The 14,445-nt window shown below is 49.6% G+C and overlaps 1 protein-coding gene across 2 annotated transcripts in view; it reads right to left on the bottom strand.

Annotated features, from left to right (window-relative positions):
• Positions 1-13,965, bottom strand: part of Ankrd46 (ankyrin repeat domain 46) — a 29,119-nt gene extending 15,154 nt beyond the window's left edge. Inside the window, exon 1 of one of the 2 annotated variants that reach the window (XM_027431492.2) lies at positions 13,869-13,965. The gene's annotated coding sequence lies outside the window, so the exon portion shown is untranslated. Of the gene's footprint in view, positions 1-4,479; positions 7,093-13,868 lie in introns of those variants that run through there. The other variant, XM_035449615.1, reaches the window with a different exon arrangement.
• Positions 13,966-14,445: the final 480 nt, after the last annotated feature.

Genomic DNA, 14,445 nt, shown 5'->3' with positions numbered 1-14,445 from the left:
GAACTGGCCTGTGGCAGAGTGAGAACACAACAGCCTAGAACATGAGTGGCCTGTGGTGGAGGCAGCCAAGCCCCAGAGAGCACCCTGCCCTGCATATGGGCCCTGGACTGCAGGGCAGGGTGCATGAGGCCAGCCCAGGGATGGGCACAGAGGCAGACATGGGGGCACTGTCACAGGAGTATGGGGTCAAGTCTGGGGTGCAGCCTCACAGCTGGAACGCTTGCCCTGTGTGGCGCTGATGAAGTCACTCATTTTGTGGGACGAAATTGTCACGTAGCTCCCCCATGCCAACCAGCTCTGACCTGAACCCTGAACCAAAACAACAAACCAGCAAGGGGATTTGGGTGGAAACCTGAGAGCCACTGACTTGATGGAAAGTTCTATCGGCCTGAGAGCCACTGACTTGATGGAAAGTTCTATCGGCCATGCTGTTCCATTTATATCCCAAACTCTGGATCCAAGGCCTTGGATCAATGTGCAGAAGTTCCAGGATCAAATTTTTGGTGGCCAGGAACTAACAGAAGACGCTGCTCTGTCGCAGTGCAGACTGCACTGATGGCCTTGAATCTGTTTCTATATACAACCTCAACTGCACGTACTCTATCGATTTGTTTTTCATCTTGAAAGTCACTGGGAAAGACATGACTACGTGTTACGTTCCCGGTTCAAATGCACTGGTGACATCATACCTACAGAGTGACTGGAAGGGGTTTGAAGCTAAGACACGGGAGCAAAATGTAAACAAAACCCGGTGCTGTCAGATCTTCACTGCCCACATCGTCTAACATAAGGTAACAGTGCTGTGGTAAACGGAGCCTGCCTGCATTTTCTGTGCACTGTTGGTTACTGTTATCTCTTTAAAGGAATCCAGTGGCTTCCAGACAGAGTACAGCCTGAAGAGCCACATGGTAAGAGCTTGAGGGAGCCAGCCAATCCTGCCACTGTGCACTGACTACTCATAACACGGGGTCTCCCAGTCAGCAGTGACTGTTCATAACCCAAGTCTACACAGATTCACAGACCTCAGGCAAGGGAACACGTAAGAGGAATTCCACCATTTCCCAGCCTCTTTTCTTCCTACTAGAGTGGTTTTAATCATGTCAGAGGCCCGGAGATGTCAGTGAACCCACCACTGCTACACTATGGCAGAGTGAAGCTTTGTATCTAGTCCATAATATTTCTAACTGCCATGCAACTCTACACATTCAATTAAGAAATCCAGAGCAAATGGCTCGTGCAGAACTCGTGCGTAGGGGGTGGGGCCAGCTGGGTGGAGCACTGATCTTGACTCAAACCCCAGCACATTCCATAGAAAGAAGAAACTTCACTGCTTGCTCATGGTGGTCTTATACCTCAGACCACGTTTCTAGAGGGCAAGACGGGGGTGTTATTTGTCTGAATATCCTGGCAGAGGCAGGATGACGCCCAGCTCACTGATGTTTCATGACACATAGATGCAGGAGAGCCCCGTGGTTTTTTCCCGAGTGTACCTTACGTAGGGCTAAAGTTTCAGCCTTCCTGGGACCAGTTCTATGTTTCACTGTCAAGTGTCCAGAAAATAAATCAAACAAAGAAAACTCATCCATCCTCCTATCAGCTAGACGTCCAACAGCTGGGTGCTGTGGGCCTCCAGGTTTGCTTCTCTTCTATTCCCATGTATATTAAGCAGTTGGCACACACGCCAACGTTAAACCCTTTTACTTGCTATTCTGGAAACGTCCACCACTATTAACACTGCCTTATAACAATATTTAAGACAGGCTCATGTAGCCCAGAAGAGCCTAAAACTATGTAGTCAAGGTTGACCTGATCCCCCTGCCCCCACCTCCTGTGTGTCCTCGAGATTGCAGCCATGTGTCTGGCATCTTATAATCAGCTTCAGTGGGTGAAGGTGACTATACTACATGCATGCGTCACAGTTTTCCTAGTGAATCTCATCACAAGCTGTTTGCCTCTTATTTTTCCTATTAACCAGGCTCAAGTTCATTGGCATTTTAAATCATGCCTAAGAGAAGTTAAAAATACACGTTTTTGATGGACAGCTGACTATTATCATAGATCTAAGGTGGATGACAGTTGTGGTCAGGTGAGGCCAGTGGTGCCTGTGGCTATGAAACTCAGGTCCTCTCTTTATGGCTCACTTGTTACTGTGACAGCAAGCATGGTGTCACTGTGAAAGCCTCAAGAGTCTGTGTGTGTTCATCTTAAACTAAGTTGGATTTAAAGGCTTATTTATTTTTAGGACTCTTGTATTAGAAGTGCTTGGGAATTAAATTTCTATTGATCAATCCTATGGTTAAAATGTGAGAGTCTAATCTTCGAGTTATCTCTCCTAAATAAAGATAATTATGCGGGGGCTGAAGAGATGGCTCAGAGGTTAAGAGCACTGGCTGCTCTTCCAGAGGACCGGAGTTCAATTCCCAGCAACCACAGGGTGGTTCACAACCATCTACAGTGAGATCTGGTGTCCTCTGCTGGCGTGCAGTCAGAACACTGTGTACATAATAAATAAATATTTTTAAAAAGATACACACACACATTTTAAAAAGATAATTATGCAAGTATTTACTTGGTATTTTTAATTATTTCCTAAAAAACCAGATTTATTTTTATTTATATGTGTGTATTTGGTGCCCTTGAAGGTCAGAAGAGGGTGTTGGATCCCCTGGATCTGGGATTACAGGAGACTGTGAGTGTCCTAAGCCAGTCCTGGGTCCCAAACTCAGGTCCTCTGCAAGAGCAGTGAGTGTCCAGCCACCACCATGGGGTCTTAAAAGGAGAATCGGTTGCCAGTATTCTGAAAGTCCTGGTGTAAGAAAGCTGAGAAAGAACTGTTCACAGCCCAGCACCGTGGAAGGAAGACATTAGAGCTGTCCTCTGAGGTTAAAAACACGGACATTCAGAGTAAGCCATGTTTAGATGATCACGGAGCTGCTGCCAAGAAACACTTACACTCTACATGCAAACTTCAGAGTGCTCACATTCTGTGGCCCTTCTAACATTTTAGTCCTTTGCCCCTTCTGAGACATGGCCTTATGTAGCCCAGGCTGGCCTCCCAGTGTGGCTGTGTAGCTGGCATGTGCCATCAAACCCAGTTCATGCAGAACTAAGGAACGAAGCCAGGGCTTCCCACAGTTGAGGCAAGAACTGTACCAACCGCACTACATCCTAGCCCTAAAATTCTAGATTTATCATTTCAACGCCATCCTATCGATATTTATTTCATAATTAAAGCTTCATTAACACAGCAAAGGGGAAGATTAATTAGAAATGTATTAATTAATGAACGATACTTCTCAAAGGGCCATTGCACTATGCTGACATTCACAAGCTAATTTAAACTAGGTGAATCAGGAGGTACTTAGTAGATGCCCTCAGGGAACTAAGCTTATTGAAAAGCAAAATCAAAGCAAAACCACGAGAATTCCTGCACCTATGTCTGATCATGTGAACAACTGCCTGTAACATGTGAGGTGCAGGCATAGGTCACTAGGTTTGGTCATGAGACCCTTATCACATGATCAACTGACAATCCTTTCCATCAAAGAGTCGTACAAGGAAGCCCAAGTCTAATGCGCACATTCCAAAGGGACCCCCTCATCCCAGGAACAATGAAGGTCTGCGGTGTCCCGTGCTCCACAGGAAGTAGCTGGGCGCAAGTGTTCTGAAGAAACCTTGTCACTGAACACAAAGTAAGTTTTTGTGGAAAAACAACTACAAAATCTTTGGAAATATCCTCTACTTGTCAGGAAGTGACTGACTTCCTGGACTTGCTGTTCCTAAGTATTTCTTACATCTGCGGCAAGTGAACCATTACCCATTTTTTTTTCTCCTCCAGCAAGAAACCAAAAACATTAAAGAGGGCTGTCTGATATATTCCGGCATTATTATTTAATTATTTAATGGCGTGAGTTTAGTCACAACTCAACTTTTAGAAAAGATAACAGGTTTAAATAAGTCTAAATAAAATTTTCATGAAAGCAGTAATTGCTAGTTTGGATAGTTTAACGCTTTGTTTTCTAGGATCTTCGCTGTGTAAGTACGTGGCGTTTGACGCGGCTTTGCATTTGTCAATCGGTACACTGTACACTGCCCCACTGTACACTGCCCGGGAGGAGGTCAGGCTGTGGGGACAGCTGCTTTCACAGTGTGGCTCAGGTGGCTCAGCAGCGCCACCTTGTGGGCAATCTAGTCCTCAGCTTAGTTTAGTCTGCAGACAGCCACGCTTGCTGTGAGCGTGGAAACCAAGAGTTACAATATGCACAGGCGCTCCCCCCCATACCTCAGAGGCAGGGCATCGTCCCTCACACACTTTGGGGAGGGTCTAGTGCATGATCCTGAGGTTGTCTGGCTACTGCCTACTTTCCCATAACACCAGGAGACCCTCACAGACCCTAAAAACCCAGCAGCTAACTCTCACAGACCGTCCTATTGGGGCAACACGCCACCCCGGAGCCCTCTGTTGTTGGCCGCACATACCTAACGCAGCTGCAGAGGCTGAGCAGCCAACTTCACCCAAAAGCCATTTCAAACGGCTTATGGGAGAGGGACCTCCACACAGGTGGTGGATGTTTCACAGCCTCTGAGAGGGGAGGGAAGGGGTATCCCGGGCTTTACAGGGGGGAGCGCTGGCCCTTTCCTCTCTTGGAGCTGAGAGTCATCCTCTGATACCAGATAGTGAAGGTAGGAATGAGTGCCACAGTCTGGATTTAAGAAAGAAAAACGGGATTTCTTCTTTGTCCTGTGTTTCCAAGCCCAGATTATGGGGTAAGAATAAGATTAGAGGCAGAAGTAGAGAAGACTGTCTACATGTTGCCACTTGGGAACTACTCTATGGGTGAAAAGTGGGAAACGCCAAAACCCTGAGGCAGAGCAGGTCCAGCAGTTTCCAGAGTTTCTCCGGCAAAATAATCATCTCAAGGAGACGAGCAAGGAGTCCCGGCAATTTCCTTCTGAGTGTCAGCCACATAGTCTCTTAGTAAGGTAACACATCAGGCGCTCAGTCTCCCAGAGGACTCTGGGAATCATTCGGAGATGGGAACACAGGCTGGCAAGCCCTCGGGTAGTTCCCAGGAATTATGTTCACATGGTGGGGGTAGTGTGTGCATGTGTACAAAGGTCAATGGTGCTGGATCCCCAGGAACCGGAGTTTAGGGCCACCTGACACGGTGCTGAGAGCTGAACTGGGATCCTCTCGAAGAGCAGACTGAGCCGTCTCTCCAGCCTCCACCCTAGGAACTTATAAAGTTCCTAGGCTTATAAAGCTCACGGGTCACTGTGGCAACACTGGGGAGAACGACTGCTGCGGTCTCAGCTCAACAGCCGTACTCCGACCCACTGTGTCTCAGGAAGCGTCTGGGGCTGAGGAAGGGTCTCCTGCTTGGACGCGCTGGGCTGTCCAGTGAAGACCCAGACACCACCAGCTGAAGGTCCTCGATATTCAGTCATTTGCACCGTAATACTAAAGAGCGTGCCAATAGCACGGTGAATGTCCTCGTTTTTAAAATGTTCTGTAGGACCTGTCATCAGGGGCATGACAAACTATAACACTTAACAATCCTTTATTTGAAAGTCGGAACAACTGCTACTTTCAACTTCTGTTCTGGCACTCGAGAGAACCACGCTGTTCAGAAAAGATCACTGTGACATGAAAATTGTTCTTTAAAAGGCTTTCAAAAGATGACGACCTCATGGGCTTCAAATATTACAATGCGCTGCTTATTTTTGAGGACACGGAACAAATTATATCTCAGAATGCACAAGTTCTGGGTCCTGGAAAATGACCTGAAATCGGAGACATTTTGATCTTCATCTACAGAGGCTTAAGAAGAGACAAAGACAGACTAAAGCCATGCCTCAGGCCGAGACAGCTGGTAAAGGTCTCTCCCAGCAAACAGGGCCCCCTACGCCATCGTTCTACTATCTGCACTGGGCTGAGTCTCATTTTCAATTATTGTTTACCAGGTGACGTTAGGTGTGTGACATCACTGCAGAAACAGACACACGTGGAGCCCCCAAGCCTCATCTCCACCTTCGCTGCCTTCCTGGACTTGAACTCCCACCACCCGGATTCTACCCACAAGGACCTCCGACCCTGTAACACCCCCTCCGACACTGTAACACCCCCGTCTCCCCACTTCATGATATTTCTGTTACATCCTTCAGTCTCTGCTTTAGCCACACCCCACCACCACCTCCAAACGGGGACATCTGCCTGCACAATTGTTGCCAAGTCTCTTCAGCCAGCTTCAAGGCCAGCCTCTGAGGGTCAGTGTGGTCCTCCCATCAGCTTCAAGGCCAGCCCCTGAGGGTCAGCACGGTCCTCCCATCAGCTTCAAGGCTGGCCTCTGAGGGTCAGCACGGTCCTCCCATCAGTCAGCTTCAAGGCCGGCCTCTGAGGGTCAGTGTGGTCCTCCCATCAGCAGCTTCAAGGCCAGCCTCTGAGGGTCAGCACGGTCCTCCCATCAGCTTCAAGGCCAGCCCCTGAGGGTCAGTGTGGTCCTCCTGTCAGCTTCAAGGCCAGCCCCTGAGGGTCAGTGTGGTCCTCCCATCAGCTTCAAGGCCAGACTCTGAGGGTCAGCGTGGTCCTCCCATCAGTCAGCTTCAAGGCCGGCCTCTGAGGGTCAGTGTGGTCCTCCCATCAGCTTCAAGGCCGGCCTCTGAGGGTCAGCGTGGTCCTCCCATCAGTCAGCTTCAAGGCCAGCCTCTGAGGGTCAGTGTGGTCCTCCCATCAGCTTCAAGGCCAGCCTCTGAGGGTCAGTGTGGTCCTCCCATCAGCTTCAAGGCCGGCCTCTGAGGGTCAGCGTGGTCCTCCCATCAGTCAGCTTCAAGGCCGGCCTCTGAGGGTCAGTGTGGTCCTCCCATCAGCTTCAAGGCCGGCCTCTGAGGGTCAGCGTGGTCCTCCCATCAGTCAGCTTCAAGGCCGGCCTCTGAGGGTCAGTGTGGTCCTCCCGTCAGCTTCAAGGCCGGCCTCTGAGGGTCAGCGTGGTCCTCCCGTCAGCTTCAAGGCCGGCCTCTGAGGGTCAGCGCAGTCTCCCCCTGCTTTTGCTCGGCATCGGCATCTTCTATCGTCTAACCTGGTTACTGGTTCCTTTGTTTTCAGTGCCGGGTGATAGGACAAGGTCGGGTGTATCAGTCAGAGAATCCATTCATTCACTGAAGAACAGCTTGCTTGATCCCACACCTGCTCTAGTTTGAACATAGGGGCTGTGAATACCTACGTGCGGGTTTTTGTGTGGACATGTTTTTGACTCCTACCAAGGAATGTAACGTCTGGCTTGTGTGGCAGAAACATTCATTTCTGTAAGAACCATCAAACTGTTTTCCAGCGTGGATTGTACTGTTTTACCTTCCCATTGGTAATGAATAAGACCCTGGAAAATCTCTACTTTGTTTCATGGTGCAGGGCCTTGCTGGGCAGTCAAACACTCAATCACTAAGCTGCATTCAGAGACGTTGGTCTTCTGAGGTCAACCTCACCACGCAGCTTAAGCTGGACATGAACTCTTGCCCCCGGCTGGGGTGGGATCACAAGCAAGCACCCTGATGCTGGGCTGCTGACGTACATTCTTGCCAACAACCTCCCATGCGACTCGTGCTCTGGGTTTTAAGCGTTTTACTAGGTGGAGAACGGCACTTAAGCACTGCTTGAGGTTGCATTCCCTTGGTAGCGTATGCTGGAGAGTTTTCCTATACTCTTGTCCTGACCTGCACAGGTGTGCCCCAGGTACACACACATACATACACACGAAATAAATAACTGGGGGAAAAAAAAAAAAAACAGCCAAGACCAGTCACCAAAGTCTTCATCCCACATTTAAACTGGGTTAAATTCTATTTGTTCAGCTTTAAGAGTTTTTACATTTTAGGTAACAGTCCTCCTCAGGCTTGGCTTTTTTTTGGGGGGGGGGGTTCAAGACAGGGTTTCTCTGTGGCTTTGGAGGCTGTCCTGGAACTAGTTCTTGTAGACCAGGCTGGTCTTGAACTCACAGAGATCCGCCTGCCTCAGCCTCCCAAGTGCTGGGATTAAAGGTGTGCGCCACCAATGCCCGGCTCTCAGGCATGGTTTTTATACACATGTTCTTCTAGTCTGTCTTTCCACTTGCCTTTTCACTCACTCGATTATATCTTTCCCAGGGCAGAAGAGAAACCAAATCTAAAAAAAAATCTTCTCACTCCTTTCTTCAATACCGTGCCTCTGCTGTGGCCTCCCAAGTGGCCTGGGCTCTCCTGTTCTGAGGCCGCATCCCAGCCCGGCGGCGGTGGTTACTGACAGCCTGTTGATAGTGTTTCTGCGGAGGGGATCATGTAACCTTCATGTCTTCCCTCCTGAACACTATAATCTTTGTGTTCTACCACAGCTAGGAAGGACTCCCACCACACTGAAAAGCAGTGGTGAGAGACGCCTGTCCTGCATCTGACCTCGTGGGAAAGTCTCAGCACTGACTAAGTACAGTGTCGGCTGCAGGTTGGTAGATGCTCTTTCCTGAGTTGGCAAATGAGGTTGTTTCCAGCACTAATGCAATGACGGCCTTTCATTCACATACACGTGTGAGACAGCGTCTCTCTATCTGCCCAGGTTAGCCTGGCCTCAAATTCACAACCCTCCTGCTTCCACCTTCTAAGCGCTGGGGTTGCAAGCACAGACCGCCAGGCCTGCTCACTCCTGTTAGTGATCTGTGTCCTCCCTTTCTCTTCAGGGTTAGGGTTAGGAGCCAGCTTTGGGGTCCCCGGCTACTGGTTTCCCACTTTGAGTTTCGCAGGCTTCTGCTCTAATTCTTTCCTTCTCCTTCCTTCGGCCATCGCTGCTCTTCGAGCTTACTACAGCGATAATTTAGATGAAAGATTTTAAGCAATTTTGGTAAACCCCAGAGCTGTACAGTAGTTACCACAGCCAGGCACGTCATGTTTAAAATTTAACAGACATGTGCGGCCACAGCTATTTTTTTTTTTACAGGCAGCGTGGCTCTAGCACATAGCACGCTAGTGTCTGCATCTGTCTCCACCTTGTTCAAGTCTACAGGGTGCGTGTGCCTGGGTGCTACGGTGTTTTTACTGCCTCTGTTTATGACAGCTCATTTCGTGTATGGCAAGCATCGCAACCTTGTTCTGGGACCCTTTTGTCATCCTCCCTTTTCAACTCCATCTGCCTGGCTTGTCAAACCAGCGGGACGGGAGGACACTTAACCACGTCCCTCCAAAGCGCCTCCCCTCCCTAGGCCTCTAATGTTCTTAATCTCATCAATCACGAGCATAAAAGGTCCCACAGCTCTATTCTCTCATTTCCTTAGTCAGGGTGCCACAGTCTCGTGACGTTAACCTGTTATGGTTTGAGCATGAAGTATTCCCACCACAGGTACTGAAGGCTCGTTCCAGCTGGGGGGGGGCTATTTGGGGAGATTGTGAGATTTTCGGCATGTGGATCCCGCTGGAGGAAGTCAGTCACTTGGAGCCTCTCTCTCTCTCTCTCTCTCTCTCTCTCTCTCTCTCTCTCTCTCTCTCTCTCTCTCTCTCTCCCCCATCTCTCCATGAGACAAGCCTTGCCACCAGCTCCCATCTCTGTGATGTTTTGTTCCACAAAGGCTCTAGAAGCAACAGAGGGAAGACGATGGACCAAAATCTCTAAACTGGAAACAAAATACATCTTTCCTCTTTTTAATTCATTTATATCAGGAATTTTGCAATGTTGAGTAAAAACTGGCCAAGGAACCACCTTTCTGATAACTACTTAAACTTCTGTTTCCAGTAAAACCTTTGTCTCGAACCCCAGTTTCTAATAATCTATTTGACCAGGCACCTCAGGTACGGCTAAAACTAAACCCGACTCCTGCTCCGTGTGTTTCCCGGCCTCACGTCTGCTTTCAATCTCTCAGCCAGTCCTTTTCTAGAATATGACTGCCGAACACTATACAAATCCCTCTAATCCATGCTTTCACTTTCTTTGCTTTCAACAACCCAAGGTCAAACACAGTCCGAAAGGTAAGTGGAAGACGACTCTAGAGAGAACACACACCGTTCTGAATAGTATGGTGAAATCTTGAGCCACCCAGCTCTGCTCCAGCCTAGACATGACTCACCACTTCGCTCAGCAGGTCCTGTTTACCTCAGTCATTTAGCTGCCACCTGGACTAGTATAGATCAGTGGCCACAGTATCGGTAACGCAATGCTCGGGGCCCATGTCGCAATGCCTGTATCATTGCTTCATTCATCGTGCAGGCATTTCATCACCTCAGACCCCATGAGGAGATGGTGAATATGTATACACTTCTAAACAGGCAGGGGCCATATGCACGCAACTTTTATTGCAGCTTAATGCTATCAATCGTCCTATTTTATCACTGTGGGTAATCTCCTAGTGTGACTACTTTATTAATCTTATCATATGCATGAATATAAAGGAGAATACCACACTGTATATAAGACCTGGTGTCACTGAAGGTTTCAGGCATCCATGGGGGAGGTCTTGGAACAATGAATGACTTTGATACCTCCTAACTTGGCCTCTCTGACTCCATCTTTGCTTGAACACATTAACTCAGGGCCTCTCGCTCTGCTCGAATCCCTCTACCATCTCTTTCTTCATGAGTAAAAGCCTTTCCTAGCATCCACTCAGCCTCAGGCTCCATTCTTTTCTCTCTCCCTCTGCTCAAACCTAGCGGGCTCCTTGTTAGTCTTTTAACAGTGTGTTTTCTCAATTTCTGTGTTTGCTGCATACTCCCCTGCCCCCAACAGCGGGAGGGCCGCCCTGCCTGCCTTCAGTTTCACTTGGGTGTATTCCCTCTGCTTCTTACTGTAAAACTGAGCAAGTTCCTTGACCGGCACCTCCTACCCCTCACTGTTTCATTTTTATTCTTAGTAATTGCTAGCATCTAACTGGATATATTTCCATATTTTTAAAAGATTTATTATGTATACAATGTTCTGCCTGCATGTATGCCTGCAGGCCGGAAGAGGGCACCAGATCTCATTACAGATGGCTGTGAGCCACCATGTGGGTGCTGGGAATTGAACTCAGGACCTCTGGAAGAGCAGTCAGTGCTCTTAACCTCTGAGCCACCTCTCCAGCCCTATATTTCCATTTTTAAACAGATTGTTTTATTATCCCCATCTTTCTCTGAGGGAACGTCAGCTCCATTAGATCAAGGACGTGGGTTACTTACCCTTATGTCCCTGGTTCTTAGAATTGATCCACCACAAAAGACAGGCTGTATGTGTGCTGTGTGAACCTTGACCTCGCAACTCTTAAATCCTAGGACGGGTAAGTGAATTGGGGCTTGGTGATGGTTAGCTTTAGCTGTCAACACAAGAAGGAAGTCCCTGGGGAGGGGTCACAGTGAGGGGGGGTCTAGATTGCTAGCCTCTGGGCACACCTATGAGGGATTTGATTTCTTCAGTGGGGTCAATCAGGATGGAACAACCCACCCTGTGGCAGCACACAAATTTCAACAGCTGGGCCTTAGACAGATGGAGCAGAGTCAGCGACGATGCTGACTCTAGTATGCTCTCTGCTCTTGACCGCGGCTGCTTCAAGTCCCTGCCACCCTTAATTCTCCACAATGACAGACAGCACCATGGAGTCACGAGCCCTCTCCCTTAAGTTGCTTTGCAGAGGCATTTTATCGCAACCATAGTTAAGACAGGCTCTCCAAGCCCCAGTCTCTGGGATTGGGAAATAACCATTTCCAGTCTCACATCCAAAATCCTTGACCTTGCAGCCAGTAACTCGATTTACTCTGCAGAATGTGCCCTGAATCCTTCATTCCTTATTATGTGACAATTTCCTCCTATGTCTTCCCAGTGTTCTGTAAAACATTAGCTTACTGTGGGAGGAAAAAAAATCTTTGTTTGGCATAATGCCGAATGTGCAAGGTAAGCTCACTAGAACTGCCGTGAAAATACAATCAACGAACACACAGCTAATGTGTGTAAATGAACACAGACCTGCTTCTGCTTCAAGTCGAGCTGTACTAAAACAGGAGGACCCTGGACATTCAACTTTAGTATCACTTGTGGAGGAGTATTATTTTAAGTTGTGTGACTTTTGTTTATGCTGCATTTGTTTAACTCGGTGAAGCTGTGATTCTCTGCCTGTCTAAAACATCTGATGGTCTAATAAAGAGCTGAATGGCCAATAGTGAGGCAGGAGCCAGGATAGGCGGGGTTGGCAGGCAGAGAGGATAAATAGGAGAAATGAGAAAAAGGAGGAGCAATTAAAGAACGAGAGGAGGGCATTTGGGGCCACCCAGCCATCCACAGAGTAAAAGTATGAAAAAGAAAAGGCCCAGAGGCAAAAGGTAGTCGGGTTAATTTAAGAAACGCTAGCTAGCAACAAGCCAAGCTAAGACCGGACATTCATGAGCAACAATAAGACTCTGTGTGACGTACTTGGGAACTGGGTGGTGGGCCCCCCCTAAAAAGCCAAAAGAGTAAAAGAGAAAAGAAACATCTTACTACAATCACTACAAGGTTTAAAGGACAAACTAGTTTTCTCGTTAAACCCCCTTTACAAAGGACAGCGGTACAGGCTCTCCCATACTGTCTGTCACACACATGAGGTCTTAAATCATTTCAGGCTACAAATTGTATCAACAAACAAAATCTTCAGGGACACTACGTTTGGAAAGTAACAGAAATGGGATTCGGGAGTGAGGTCTTGGGGGGGGGGGGGTGTCTCGGATCCCACTTAGCTCTTTGCCACCTGTCTGGACTTGGACAAGCTAATTTAGACTCCGTGCCTCAGTTTCCTCATCTGCAAATTAGATAAGGCAACTTGTTAAGGTTGTTGCGGAGATGTTAAAGCGGTACTTCACTGACCCGGACAGCAGGCTGCTACTGTACCATAAAACCACCAGGCCCCTGACAGCGCCCTGGGAAGTGCCCGGCTACCAGTGCTCGGTTCTGGAGCGTGAGAAGCGTTACTCTTCAATGGTGCCAGCCTATGACTACATTCTAAACACTGTCAAGAGTAAATGTCAGGAGCCCATTCCCCACGGAGGGATGCTATTGCAGCCCAGATACCACAAGGAGGGCCTGGGCCCTCCCCCAAACGATTTGACAGACTTTGAAGGTCCCTGGTGGGGGTCCTCACTATCCCTGGGGAGAGTTGGGGGATGGTTTGGGGAAAACATGGGAGGAAGGGAGGGCGAGGGAATGGGGGGGGATGGATATGTAAATATGAGTAGTAATTAAAGAAAAAAAAAGAGTAAATCAATGTCCTCGCCGGGCGTTGGTGGTGCACGCCTTCAATCCCAGCACTCGGGAGGCAGAGGCAGGAGGATCTCTGTGAGTTCGAGGCCAGCCTGGTCTATAGAGCGAGTGCCAGGACAGGCTCCAAAGTTACACAGAGAAACCCTGTCTCGAAAAACCAATAAATAAATTAAATAAATAAATAAATAAATAAATAAATGTCTTCTCCCCAGACAGTGAGTGTCAGGAGACAAACGTGTCAGGTGTTGAAAATCCATGATCACCTGAGGCGGCGGAAAGGGTGCAAACCCTGCCTTACCGTGCACGGGTCCCCGGGGCGGTGACAAGTGCGCACAGGTCACCCGCACGCTCGCCCGCCCCGCACGCTCGCCCACCCCGCGGACCGACTCCTCTGCGCCCCGCTAAGGACGTCACCTTTTCCTAACCAGGCTCCGCATCCGGGCCTCGCTAGGACGTGGCCGTCGTGTCCCCCCCACCCCACCCCACCCACCCCACAGGGACACCGGATTGCGCGAGCATCCCCGGCGCCGCCACACAGGCCCGGCCCGGGCCCTCCGGCCGGCATCGCCCGCGGGGAGGCCGCTCGCCCCCCCGCGTCCGGCTGCACGGGCCGTGGGGACCCGCAGGGCAGGTGTCACCGGCTCCCGCCCGGCCCCGGTACCTGCGCCCGAGGCAGCCAGCGGCGACAGCAGCAGCCGCTCCTCCTCCTCCTGCAGCGACGGCGAGCGGGGCGAGCGGGGGGCGAGCGGGAGAGCGGGGCGGGGCCGGCCACCGAGGTGGAGCCCGCGCGGGCGGGCCAGAGTGGCCGGGAGCCGCGCAGCCGCGCGCCCCCTGCAGGCGGGAGGCTCGCACGGCGGCTCGGCGAGCTCTCCAGCCCTGGGCGCTTTCACCTCCTCGTCTGTAAATACGCGTCCGTCCCGCCTCCGCCAAGTAGAAGTCTCGAAGGCAAAAGCAAATTCGCTAAGTGCCCACGAGCATTAGTTTATTAGTTTCTGGCAGCGGAGGGAGAGATGTTTAAAAAAATCCAAACTCAAGGGGCCGGAGAGATGGCTCAGAGGTTAAGAGTACTGGCTGCTCTTCCAGAGGTCCGGAATTCAATTCCCAGCAACTACATGGTGGCTCACAACCATCTGTAATGAGATCTGGTGCCTCTTCTGGCACGCAGGCACAAGACTGTATACATAATAAATAAAAAAAATCCAAACTCACATATTAGTAGCAAATAAATAGCTGAGAGT

The sequence above is a fragment of the Cricetulus griseus genome, chromosome 10 (assembly GCF_003668045.3).
Source record: "Cricetulus griseus strain 17A/GY chromosome 10, alternate assembly CriGri-PICRH-1.0, whole genome shotgun sequence".
NCBI lineage: Eukaryota > Metazoa > Chordata > Mammalia > Rodentia > Cricetidae > Cricetulus > Cricetulus griseus.
Note: the sequence above shows the minus strand (reverse complement) of the source record. Positions and strands in the feature narration are given on the sequence as shown.